The following is a 13,402-nucleotide window of genomic DNA, read 5'->3' on the forward strand; positions in this document are numbered from 1 at the left end:
AGAGAGAGAGAGAGAGAGAGAGAGAGAGAGAGAGAGAGAGAGACGTCAGGAGGGAGGGAAGCGAACGTGAATAAAACATACAAGGGCTGCTCTAATGATAATATAGGGGATGGTTGGTGTGTTGACCCGGTCCCTGATTTAGGGCTGCTCGTGGAAAAACGGTTTAAAATAAGATGAAAAATGGGGTGGGCCCCCCAAACCGAGCGGAAAATACCTCCCCCTTCCTCTCCCGAACATCTCTTATATTCAGCATAAATAGCGTTAAAAGGTAATAATTCATTTTTATCTTGCCCCGGATATTCTTGGGGTAGATTTACATGTTTTATCTTAGCCTTTGACTTCCCATCACCTTATTTTAGTTAGGGCCGTGCCTAGATCTTCTATCGTTAATGCAACATATTTCTTCTGAGGCAGGAAGTCTTCAGCTTTCGAGTCCTGACAAAAAAAAAAAATGTATATTTATAACAGCTGGGTGCTATGGAAGGATGATTAATTCGTTACTCTCCCTCAGTCTGTTGTGCAATATGAAGTTGTCCTGTTATGATCGCTAAAACAAGCATTTGTTCACTTGAGTTATCATATAACTTTTAAAAGTGTTGGAATTATCCTAGTTTCAAACTGAGAGATGTTATTTGTTTGTAAGTTTTAAAATTATTTGTTAGTTAATTAATGTGATGGAGATGAAACATTACCAATAGTATTGATTATCTACGAATTTTGTTTTTGTAAAGATCCTATTATAAAATAATATAAGTTGAATTGACTTAAAATGGGCTAATAAAACTTTTATAATTGTATTACAGCGTTTGGCCTTACAAGTCATCCTCAGGTACAATCTGCAAGAATTAGAAAGTATTATACCGACGTTCTACAAGTCAAGAAATAACAATTATTCCCCGGTTAATTGATTTTGTAACGCGAGAAACGGTGGTGGTGGGGGTAGAGAGTAGGTTAACGCAACTCAATTCTTGAATTAATTTTTTTTTTTATTATTATAGGATAGTAGGAAATTAGCGTGGCAAAACAAACCCGGCATTGTCGTTCATATTGAGTGATCTGTAAGCTTCTACTCTCCTATTACAATAAAAAAAAAAATCTTGCTAGAATTGAATAATGATGTCGCTGTTATATTCTAATTATTATTATGATTCTTATGGATCTAATATTTTCTCCCTTAAGCTATAAGAGGGATGTGTACCTCTCAATGATCTATAATTTAAGATTGTCACTTGGGGCTAAAATCAAAAAGATAACGCCAAAAATGGAATGATAACTAGTTTTCGAACTTTTGAATGAAAATATCTTCAAAACTAAAAATTAGAGCTGTATACTGTGAGTGGAATGTTCTGTATTTCATCCCCTTTAAATTGAGCTATAATATTGTATCTTGATGTTACACCACACCAGATAGACAAAAAGTGGAAAATATACTGACATAAACCACATTGTTACAATGATTAAAAAAATAATTATACTGGTGAGAGATAGTTGACCGTAGATGAATTATATGAGGAGAAGATGGTTGGGATCAAAATATAATACAAATACAAATACAAAATATCTTATTAACTCGTGCCGACGTTTCGGCTAGAGTTTCTATCCTTCATCAGGACTAATAACAATCAATGCATACCAACTCTAGCCGCAGACAAATACAATACAAACTTTTGATCGCACCCCCCCCCCACACATCTCCTCATTTAAATATTTTTACGTTTGAATTTTTATTGTTATTAGGGTAAACAGGTAAGTCGTGGCCATGTTCCTGTCCTAAACACTTTCATATTGTTAAGTTAAATTTTGTTAAAAAAATTTTTATTTTTTTTTGTAAACTTAATCTTAATATGGTTAACATTAATAGAAAGGATTTGTAAGACATATTGAAAAGAATGTTTATATTTGTTATGTACGCCATCGAAAATCAATCATATCAACATTTACTAATAATGCGAATGATGATATAATTAAATAATAGATTACTTAATTTCCAGAAGTTTCACTTCTGTAGGGAAGTCCTGGGACTGCAACAATTCTTTATTTGATAAAAATGTAATCTTTTTATTTTTGTTTTTATGTATTTCAGTGGAATGATTATAAATCCTTGTAAATTGTACCTAAGGATGGCTTGTTAAGCAGAAAAGAAAACATTTACATTGAATTTTACTGTGCTAATATTTTAACAATCGATAAAATATTTGGTATAAAATAGTTCGTTGTATATCTCAGTTTTTCTTTATTTTAATTTATGTATAATAAACCTATAATAGTTTTCTCATATTTTTCTTCTTTCTGTTCCAGGTTAGTGACTTGTGTTGGTGCTTATGTAAGTAATATTTCATTAATGGAGATATTATTTTCTTAATTCTCTACCGCTCTCCCAACTCAACTATTTAATCACATATTCTACATAAAATTAAAAGATATAATTTTAATTATATATCGATATAATTTTAATTATCTGATGAAAAACAAGTTTTATATGATGAAATATTTAAAGCCTTAGTTTACTTCAGATTTTATGTACGAATTTTATTACTAAAATGCATAAACAATATATTATCTTACTTTTCTTTTAGCGAATTGTTATGTATTTATCATTGATAGATGGTGGTTGCCTATTATAATGTTGATATGGTATACCAGTGATTATGAATAAAAAATAATGGAAACTACCAGCCCCTGAGAGTTTTTAAAGATACACGACCCGCAAGACCATGATGCCTTGCGGGCTTATAATAGTGTCTAATTTTTTTTCTTTTTTTACCTTTGTTTAGTTTGATACTTGCGACCTATATTAGGGGTATTCATAATGTGTTAAATGTAAAATGTTTTACCATGTTAAATGTTATAAGTATAGGGTTGTTTTGTGAGCAGCCTTATTAAAGTCATAAAAATGTTAAATGCATAAAAATTCCTAGCATATTTTCTGGGAATCTTGTTCTATAACCTTTTCTTCCTAAAATTCATGTTATTGTTTACTTCTAAGTTTGAATTAAAGTAATTTATTCATTTATTTCATGCCTAAAGAGGAAGTTGTGTGAAAATTTGGCCTCTGAGTGTCTTGTTGATTGGTGGAAGAGAATCAAAATGAGCTAATTGACAACTGTCATTGCATTACAATTATTGTCATACATTGCTTTATTAGTTGTAAACACATCCAAAACAATATGGACACAATCAAAACACAAACTACGAGCAAGTAATATGTATAATACTACATATCTTGTTACTACGACAACAAACAAACTGATTACCAGCTCAGCTGGTCTGTGGCATGATGTCATTCTCCATTTAAAAGACCTAGTAACAGAGTTTCAACCGTGTTATATGTTATATCGTTTTGATACGGTAAAAGAAGGAAATATTTCACACGCTTTAACATGTTAAACTAAAGATCATGAATACCCCTATTATTTTACTTTTTTTACTCCCTAATGTGCATTATGGAATTCTTTTTAATATAATTGAATCCAGATTGTTTTTCATTCTTACGTTTAGAAATATTACTACTTAAGTTAACCCTTATGATAATCAGTGACTGATGTCATAATATCTATTTCTTAATCTCATAACTGAATGATAATTATTCAAGAATTTTAATACTCTAATTGCTTTTATTTGATACGTGCTACTGGTCTTTGATACCAACGAATTTACTCTACTAAGTATCGATGTTGAAAAAAGTGTCCTAAAGAATTTTTAAAATATATTTTAACTAGAATTAATGTGTTAAATTTTTGAGCATTAACAATTGAATATTAATATTGGATATCAATAAAGATAATTTAGTAAAATTGTCCTAGTTTCATTTTTTTTTTTTTTTTTTTTTACCATTTGAAAAATGTTTTCAAATTGTGCAAGACAATCGTATACGTTAGGAGATTGATAAAATATTTTTTAAACTTATACGTGTTTAAAGCATTTAAATGAAGACTTTCTAATGGAAAAAGTAATTGAATTTTCAAATAAATGCCAGTTTTAACTTGACATATTAAACTGTGACAGTGTGAACTTAAGTTTTTATTAAATTAATACTTATGAACAAAGACTTTTTTTTCTAGAATTGAATATTAATGTTTCAAAATAAAGGTTGATTTGTAAAGCATTAAAAGAAGGTATTTTTAGAAGAATGCTGTTAAAAATTTCTTCTTATAATGTTTGATTTTCAATATGTCAATTTTTATCTCCCTGAAAACAAATAATGTAATATGTTGATAAAAAAATTTTAATTACATTTATAATCTTATTAGAATATTATACAATGCAAATTATAATAGGTTGTCATTATCATTTTTTTTACTGATTATGAAGGATATAATTTAATAAAACGAAAAGTTTGTTGTATTATAAATAACTTTGTAAGGTATCCTCTTATTCAATTATTTAGTTTTCTAACCAACACATTCGGATTATTTATCTACATTTTTATTATAAATACTTATACCAGTGGACAAATAAAAAAATGGTAATAGTTAATATTTAATTAATATGAGGTCACAAAGAAAAAGAGCTATGGGTATTCTAACTTGACCCAATTAATTTCAATTTTAACTCAAATGTTACTTAGTAAATGTTGTTGCAAGCTTTCCTTATCCCTGCCTTATTTGTGACCCCCAGATCCCGTATGTCGGTGTGTTGTCTTGATGCCATGAAATTTATATAAAAACGATAGGCTTTGCTGGGAACATCATCTTATTTTTGATACATAAATTTAAATTTTGTGGTGTATCACTTAACAAAGAAACCAAGAAACTTCTTAAATAAACATTGTGTCAATTAAATAACTTACTCTATGCCACTACATGTACCGGTTTCGGGATAATAGTTTATTGTATGCATAGTCTGTTTAAGTCGCGTTCCTATATTAAGCACAGAAGAGTTTCCATAATTGAACCTTGCGGGACTCCTGTAAAAATTGGTTTAGCAATGAGATCGCTGAGCTTAATCAGACCGAACATATTATGAAAAGATTGTAAAACTAAGATGTAGTAACGACGTACATGCTCGTAATATAGGTTTTAGTCGAAAAAGAAGAAATCTGAATATAATTCAGGAGCATAATATCGATGTAAATTTATGCTAGCACAGATACGAATTTTAAGTATGTGTATTCAGATATTTTAAGTAGTGGTGGTGGTGGTAGAATTACAGCACAATATTCCTTATCCTGTTAATGCTGCGCGTGATTCTAACCTAGCCTGGATAGTGGACCACACAGGGTCATCCTGGATCCTTATTGGAGCTGTGAAGCCTTGAACCTGTAGTCGTGATCCTTAGTTCGCGGAGGGAGTAACATTTTGCTGACCTTCTCCAGCCACGATTGAAAAGGTGGCGCTTGGCATTTGATCCCTCCATGCAGCTATCGCCTGTTCTCTGATGTATATTGGAACCCTATCTATATATGTGTACAATAATTTATTAAACTCAACTGTAAAAAACAAATTTGAACCAACTAATGTATTTTATGTAATAATGTTATGAAAGTAGACAACATTTATTGATCTTTTTAACAAATTAGAACCTTCAATTAATTTAGGACCTCCCTCCATCTTGAATTACTTAGATTACTAAGTACTTCTAGATTACTAAGTACTAAGTACTTCTCCATTAGGATTCGATCTCTTTCACCCAAAACTTTACCCAAGTAAAAATCGCCTAGGTTTTTCAATATCGTCTAGGTAAGGATATGACTCCAGGAGGTATATCAAAATTCGTTCGTTTTTTTCCATTTCTCAACTGTTCTCAGTTAGTGATAATATGAATTATCACAAATGAATTCTGTTGGTTATCTGATACTGGATATGGCATTCTATTTTTCACAAATATGAAGTCTCACCAGTCGATGGTTTGTAGCTGCATAATATTAATGATACCAAAACATAAAATCTGATTTTTTGGCAGTTATGAGTTATTACTCTTTTCATTAGATATTTAAAAAATATTATTGTACTTTTCTTAATTATCATGACATATTGAAATCATCATTAAATATTTTCCAGATTATGTGATTATTGTTTATTCAAGAAGTTATTGAAGACACGTCCCCCGGAATGCTTATAAATTCAACATGAGAATATTATTTCTAGAATTTATCCTTCCATTTTTTTAAAATTTATTATTTTTTAATTTTTGTTTTCGGGTTCCCCAAAAGATACTTAAAAACCATGTAAATAAATAGCTGAATTAATTCAAAATTATAAAATAATTAATCATACTCTGAAGAAATACATTCATTCATAAATTTGAGATCTTCTAAGAAAATTATCTGTAATTATTATATAAAAGGAAGAGGTTTCGGGTGCTATATAAATAATTCAAATAGTAATTAAAATATTTTGTGTTAGCCAAAGTTTTGCCCAACTTTGCAGAGCTTTATCAGGGATATATATTAAAAATATACAAACAACTGAGATAATGTTACTAAGTGAGGGTAAGATAACATGAAATAAAAGTTAACTAAAGTGGCTAAAATTGATTTAAAATATGTAATATTTTTATTTTGTAGAGTGAAAAGTATTTATAAATAAGAAATAATAGTTTATTCTAGGAAGATAGTGTCCGGATGGCGGTCATTAAAGATACAAAATAGTAAAAAAAAAACTATTTAATGTTGACCAACGCTTTGAAGTGCTGTTAGGGCTGGTATAGAAGGGTCTCTGACTAAGTAATTAATTACTATATTAAATTAATAGTTAAATTACTATTTAAGTTCTTTTGACCGTACCTTGACCATATTCCAATATTTATTTATAATTGTATTTAACATATATAATATATAACATAATTAAATATATAATGTAGGTGTTCCAAGTATCTTATATACTTTTCTTCAGTAATTTTTATTTTTACAACTATAACCGAAATTTTGACTATTTTTTTCGTTTTTAGATGGATATTTGTTCCCTCTCTTTATCGTTTCTTTCAATTGCTACATTGAATTTTAATAATTTTATTTAACGATACTTTCCTAGGATTAATAAAAACTGAAGTTATTTATCTTACCGCGTCATTATTTAATAGCTATAATTCATGAAGATAGTATTTCACCATTTTTATTAAAAGAAAAAACTTTTAAGAAATAAAGATTTTCAATTAAGTTGAAAAAAAGTCAAATCTTAAGTATTTAATTTCACGTGATTCGTTTTTATTACAAACATAAAATAGTAAAATGAAATATTTACTACTAAATGGACAGTTAAGAATTAACTAATTAAAATTTGCAGAAATTATAATTTTTTTTCCCTATACTTGACATTAAATATAATTGCTGATATTACAAATTACTTTTACTTATATTGGTTATAGAGGGTAGTTTTTAATTGTCCCGTTAACCCTATTATAGGTCCCTACCTACTTATAGGTCTGATTATTGTCGTTTAAATGAGTTTATACTGCAGGGCTATAGTTAGAACTGTTTATATTGTTTTATTTTAATTACATAGCATCAAGCTAGTCGTCATCAAGTGTTGTTTTAATTGGATCTCATACATTGCCGAGGAAAAAAAATAAATTAAGGTCCTATTGATTTAATGGCCGTATAAATGAGGGCTTGCTCTATAATCCTGTTAATTAGTAGCTTTTTTTTAAACGTGATTCTTTTTTTTTTATTCATTAGCATTTATAGTTATATAGAAACAGTCAGAGCAATACCATTCTCATCATCATATTGATTTAAAACTTCACAACTGTTTAGAATTAGTTTTTATAATTTGTTATTTTTAAGTCTGTTTCTCGCTAATAAAAAAAAAAAAATAGAATGAAATAGCAATAAGTGTTTGGTTTTACCGATCTTGCAAATATCCTCCCTCCCTCCACTTTAACCAGTCTATCTTCTCTTAGTCCATATTATTTTGTTTTATTATTTATTAATTTATTTAAATAGAAATAATTTGGTTTTTAATGCTGCTTGCTTATGTTAAAAACAGTAATTATAGACTACAATATACAAGGTAAAACTAGATTTACTCCGGAATTCTTAATGAAGGACTCTCACTGGAAATCCAAGTTTTTACGACATTATATCGGTGAAATTTCCGATCTGTCTCTTTGTAAAGTTAAGTGTAAACAGTAAAAATCGAGATTTTTTTTTTTTTATTGAAAATCGAAAATTTTATGGGGAATATGTTTTGAGGATTTAATTTCCTTTAAAAATCCATTATCCTAATTACAGTATAGTACCCTCGGTTCGCCAAAGAGGCACAAATGATTCTTATGATGATGATGTCATAGTTAATAAATTCCTCAATTATGATGACGGACTTCTACGGAAAATTAAGCGATTTTGTTCATTACGTTTATGATTTTCCGTACAGTTTGCGCAGAAAACTTAAAAAATCGTTGGTGTTTTACGGCGATTTGCGCCTTCAGGATGCTGGGAAGAGAGGGATTCAGGAGACGGGACGGGATATGGACTGAAGTAGAAGAAGGAAGAAGGTAATATTGATGTTGAATAAACCTGTGATAAGTTTTTGTTATTTATATATAATTTTATGTTAAAATAAGTTGGACTTGATGTGGTTCGTGAGGTTTTCTTCATTAGTCTTTATGGTAGATATTCTATACATATGATGTCTATACATTGATGTTTTCCAAAAAATAAAGATACAGAAACGAAGGACTGATATCAGGTTATGGTTAAAGGAGCCAGACAGTACAAAGAGTGTTCCGAACCATTGTGTGCTGAGCTCTTACCCAATCCACTTGTAATTATTTTGTGACGCAAAGCTTGATGAGGTGCTATATCCGAGCGTTCCTTTCAACATGGGTGCATTACCCTGCAGTTCTTTCAGGTTACATAGGCCAGTAGGTTACCGATGGAGAAATATTTAACTATATTTCTTTTTAATAGAGCTTTTAGAAGAATACATATAATGAGCGTTTTATTTCGTGTAGTGCATCTCCGTAAATCAATTGATTACAAAAAAAGTCAGGAAAAATATTTTATTCCGTCTATATTTTGTGATTACAATAGGTATTTCAACCTATATAATTATATAACTATATAACTCTGACAATCTCGTTTCTGTCTTCGTAATGCTTAAAAGGTAGGTCAATGTATTTTAAATCGTTGGGGTTTTTATTTAACACCTACAGTTTCTTGTTTAGTTTTTTAATTAATAAACTTTAATATGGGCTATCCAGATTAGAAAATAACGTTAAAGCAGTGATATTAAATGACTGAAAGTTAAAAACTAGATTCCGATTTTTTTTTTTATAATTATAGAACGGTGGGGAGCAAGATGGCTATATGAGTGCACATTGGTAAGGCCCACCTGGCGTCATAAAAATGTTGTAAACTCAGTTTGGGAAATATCTGGTGGTTGAGCATGATCATGAACAAATAACCTCCTTGCACAACCGTTGATCTTGTTACAATTCTTCCTCACAAAGTACTGCACCCCTGACCCTTCATGGGTTGTAGTGCTACAGAGATATTCAGTTATAAATTACAAGTATAATTAGATATTAACCAATCCACTTATATTTTTAACAATTTCAGTCTTTTAAGCTCTTATTGATTCGTACTTAAGTACGATGGTTTTATTTTCATTTTTAAATACCTGCTATAAAATTGCCCGCTTGAACTGCTATTTCTCAGATTCATTGCTATCTGGTCTTTATTGATCAAGGAAACAATCAACAATTAAAGTTCTAGTTTTAAAAATAAATTGTCTTAGGCTACTTGATTGAGCCGTTAAGGGGGTACTAATCCCAGCAGTATAATTTTATTGGGCCGATGTGGATTTGCCTTTATAAACCTTTTTATGGCTGTTTCAGTCATTGGAGGCGGGGTCTTTTACTATCCCTGTCCGGCTCTGATTCTTATTTTCAACTTTATGTCATTTCCTTGACTAATTTTATCAAATAGAATAAGACATTATTGAAATTTTCTCTAAATAACTTATTTATTTTTTTAAAATTGTATTATTTCAATTTCTTGAGACAAGGTAATCATTTAATAAAAAAAACAAAAACTTGTATCCTTTTTTGTCTCAACACTTTTTATTTTTCACCAGTCCAATGTTTCGGTCATTTTAGCCATCCTCAAGGACATCTGAATATTTAACAGCTTATTTTATATATTCATTTTTAAAACTTATAACAACAACATTATCACCAATAATATAACATACCTTCAATTATAATTTCTTCCTAACATTAAATCTAGAGTTACTTTTGCAGGCTATTCTGCCCAGGTCATTCATTTATTATATGTTAAAAACCTATTTAAAAAGCCAATTATTAGAGAGTCATATTTATTATTAATAAGCTTACCTAAGCTTATGTTTAGTTACCTATTTTTTAAAATTTAAAATCATAAATATTTAATTCTTCTTATATAAGATTATCCACACAAATTCACTACCATATAACAAACCATTTATAACCTCCGACTCACAACAGGTCAGCCTTGTTTTAAAATTAATTTATTTTATTTTAAATTGCAATTAATGTGAGGAAGAAATTATAATTGAAGGTATGTTATATTATTGGTGATAATGTTGTTGTTATAAGTGTTAAAAATGAATGTATAATATAAGCTGTTAAATGTTTAGATGTCCTTGAGGATGGCTAAAATGGCCGAAACGTTGGACTGGTGAAAAATAAAAAGGGTTGAGACAAAAAAGGATACAAGTTTTTGATTTATTTAATAATTTTTTTTTAAATTTCTTTGTCCATTAGAAAATACATAAAGAATTCATATAATCCTGAATTCGACTAATTGATATCCATTATAATTTGTTGACTTGTCAATCTGAGCTTCGAGTTATTAGGTCTATCGATATTCAAATATGTGACAGTAATTAGTAATAATTGTATTCAAATATGTGACAGTAATTAGCAATTGACGTTGACGTACATATTATTGGCTGTGAAGTCTGGGGAGCGGCATCCTTTACGAAAAAGAAGATATTAAAATCTTTTCAAAATAAAGTCATGCATTGAATGCTCTTTGGTTTGTAATAAACAGCCAATTGTATTGGGAATTATCAATAGGGACAATAGAAGATTACATAAAAAAAAAAGGTTCTTGAAGTTCAACTCCCAGTTACCTTCTGGAGCAGTCACCTATTACTTAGGAAACCCAGTTATCGAAGCCCAGACTGCTACAGGACATCCTGTTGTAAGTTCTATACTTAATCAGTTCTGTTATTGTCTCTCTAAAATTTTCTTTCATCTTAATTCCTTTTTTCCTTCATATTTTTTTAAATTCACTTTCTTTTTTTTTTTTTTCTATTGGAAGTCAATTATTTGTTTTGTTTTCCGTAAATTTCATTGTTTTTGTTAACAAAGAAAATTATTTTATCTTTTATAAAGAATTATCATTTTAATCTATTTATTTATCTTAATTTTTTTTAATTTATAGCAGTGTATATTGTTAGGGATGTCTTTTGTATGAGATTATGCCCCCATTGTTAAAAAAAAAAAAAAAAAAAATGTACCCCTTACATTAACCATGTAAGGCCCACTGGGCCGATCTGGTATTATATAAATAAATAAAACATACATATTATCAACAGTAATATATATGCATTTATACCTTAGGGCTTTATTAGGTTGCTAAAGTAGTTCTAAGTAACGCCCACCCTTTTTGTATGTGTGTGTAGATATATAAGAGTGGGCATTACTTAGAACTACTTTACCTACCTTATAAAGCCCAAAGCTCAAATTTCGAAAAATATTTTTAAAACATAAAAAGCTTTAGAAATGAAAGTTTTAGTCAACGTAAAACAGTAAAATATATATAATGATATTTAAAAAAAAAATAATCTAGTTTTTTGGCGGCACATGTCTTATTTTTCATTAAATTCTATACTCTTGCTTAGAATTACATTTATTTACGGACCATTAACAATATTGTATAAAGCTATCACTATAGGGAGGGTCTTCTTCTTGAATATAAACAGTCCCTAAATCGCTCAACCTTATGGTTAAATAAATCGAACCCTTGCAGAAGGAAGATTTATTATATCCATATAAGAAGCGACGTTTCATTCCGTGGCGATGTAAATAGGAAAGAAGATGTTTTTGAAATACCACAAACGGATCCGAGGGAGGAATCCTTTTAATCTAACTTGTTGGAGATCCTCTTACTCTATCTCAGAAGTCCTTTTGCTTTTTCAAGAACCCCCTATCCCTTCTCTTAGCGTTCGTCGGCCAATAATAATCCGGGAGAATATTGCTTGTGTATAAATTCCCCGACAAGGGGGCCGTATAAAGAGGGTCCTTCAAAGGAGTAGAGAGTATCAGAAGAGTACCTCTGATGGCGATATCATGGAGAAACTGGAACGATCCAATATGAAGGCAGTACTCTTTTTCCCCTTTCTCCAGAATTCAATTACCTGCCAAGGAGAATAAGACTCCGCTTCACCCTTCTTCTCTAAGATCTTGTTTTCATTTGTTTAATTGATAAACTGAAATCCTACTCGTTTCTCTTATTTATTTATTTTTTTTTTTATGAACTCGCTTTGTTCTTCTATTTTAATTTCAAGAAAGTTAAATACATTTCTTCGAAAGCAATACATTTTAATTGTCCTTTTTCAATGATCTGTTTCTCTCCATATTTTGAAAAATAATGGTTTCACACAATTTAAAGAAATTCCTAATGAATTCCAATAAATTTTCCAAGAAAATTAATTTCTTGGTTTTTAACTTCCTTGAAGTGAAATATGAATGTATTCAAGGCTAAAATATATTTGTGTATTTTACAAAATTAATTAAGATCCTCAAGAATTGGATTGGGGAGTATTATTTTTTTTATTATTATTTATTTCTTAGGAGATAGCCCAATTGAATTGGCCTCATCTTAGAGTTGTAAAGTATTTACAAAATTAAAAAAAAAAAATCAAACAAAAAAAAGTAGGGTAATGTTACAAACAATTAAAACAAAAAAAATGCATATCTCACTAATATATGTATATAATTTCAATAAAATGTGGTAAGTAGTTTTTGTAATTAGTTATGTGCTTAAAACACATAAATAATGTACATATTGAACGTAGCATTCAATATTAACAAAAAAATTAAACGGACTATTGAAATGATGGTTTATTCAAAAGATGGGGGAAGAGCACCGAAACGTCAATTGAGGATTATGTAAAAGTACTCCTTTTAAGTATAAAACGAAAAAACTTTTAATCTAAAAACATTGTATTGAATGTAATATAATCCCAATTATCCCCTAACAAAAATTCTTTTACAAATAATGCATAAATATAAAAAGGGGAAAAAATGACTTTTGAAACCGAAATGTGTGGCAACCCTGAAGTTTTAAACGTGAAGTTGAACACGAATGAAGCCCTTTTGCATTTCACACAAGTCGGCTGGAAAGGAGAAGTGTGTTTTCTAGTATGCTATCATTGTCGTTTCTTGATATTTGAAGTTGTTTTGTTTGATATAT

General features: G+C 29.4%; 1 long non-coding RNA gene across 1 annotated transcript in view; it reads left to right on the forward strand.

Moving 5' to 3' along the window:
* Positions 1-13,402, forward strand: part of LOC136796521 (uncharacterized) — a 216,001-nt gene that overhangs the window by 144,209 nt on the left and 58,390 nt on the right. The window contains exon 2 of the long non-coding RNA XR_010844240.1: positions 2,299-2,323. This is a non-coding gene — a long non-coding RNA (uncharacterized lncRNA). The remainder of the gene's footprint in view (positions 1-2,298; positions 2,324-13,402) is intronic.

This window comes from Halyomorpha halys, unplaced genomic scaffold (genome assembly GCF_000696795.3).
Source record: "Halyomorpha halys isolate HHAL.00 unplaced genomic scaffold, Hhal_1.1 Scaffold110.1, whole genome shotgun sequence".
NCBI lineage: Eukaryota > Metazoa > Arthropoda > Insecta > Hemiptera > Pentatomidae > Halyomorpha > Halyomorpha halys.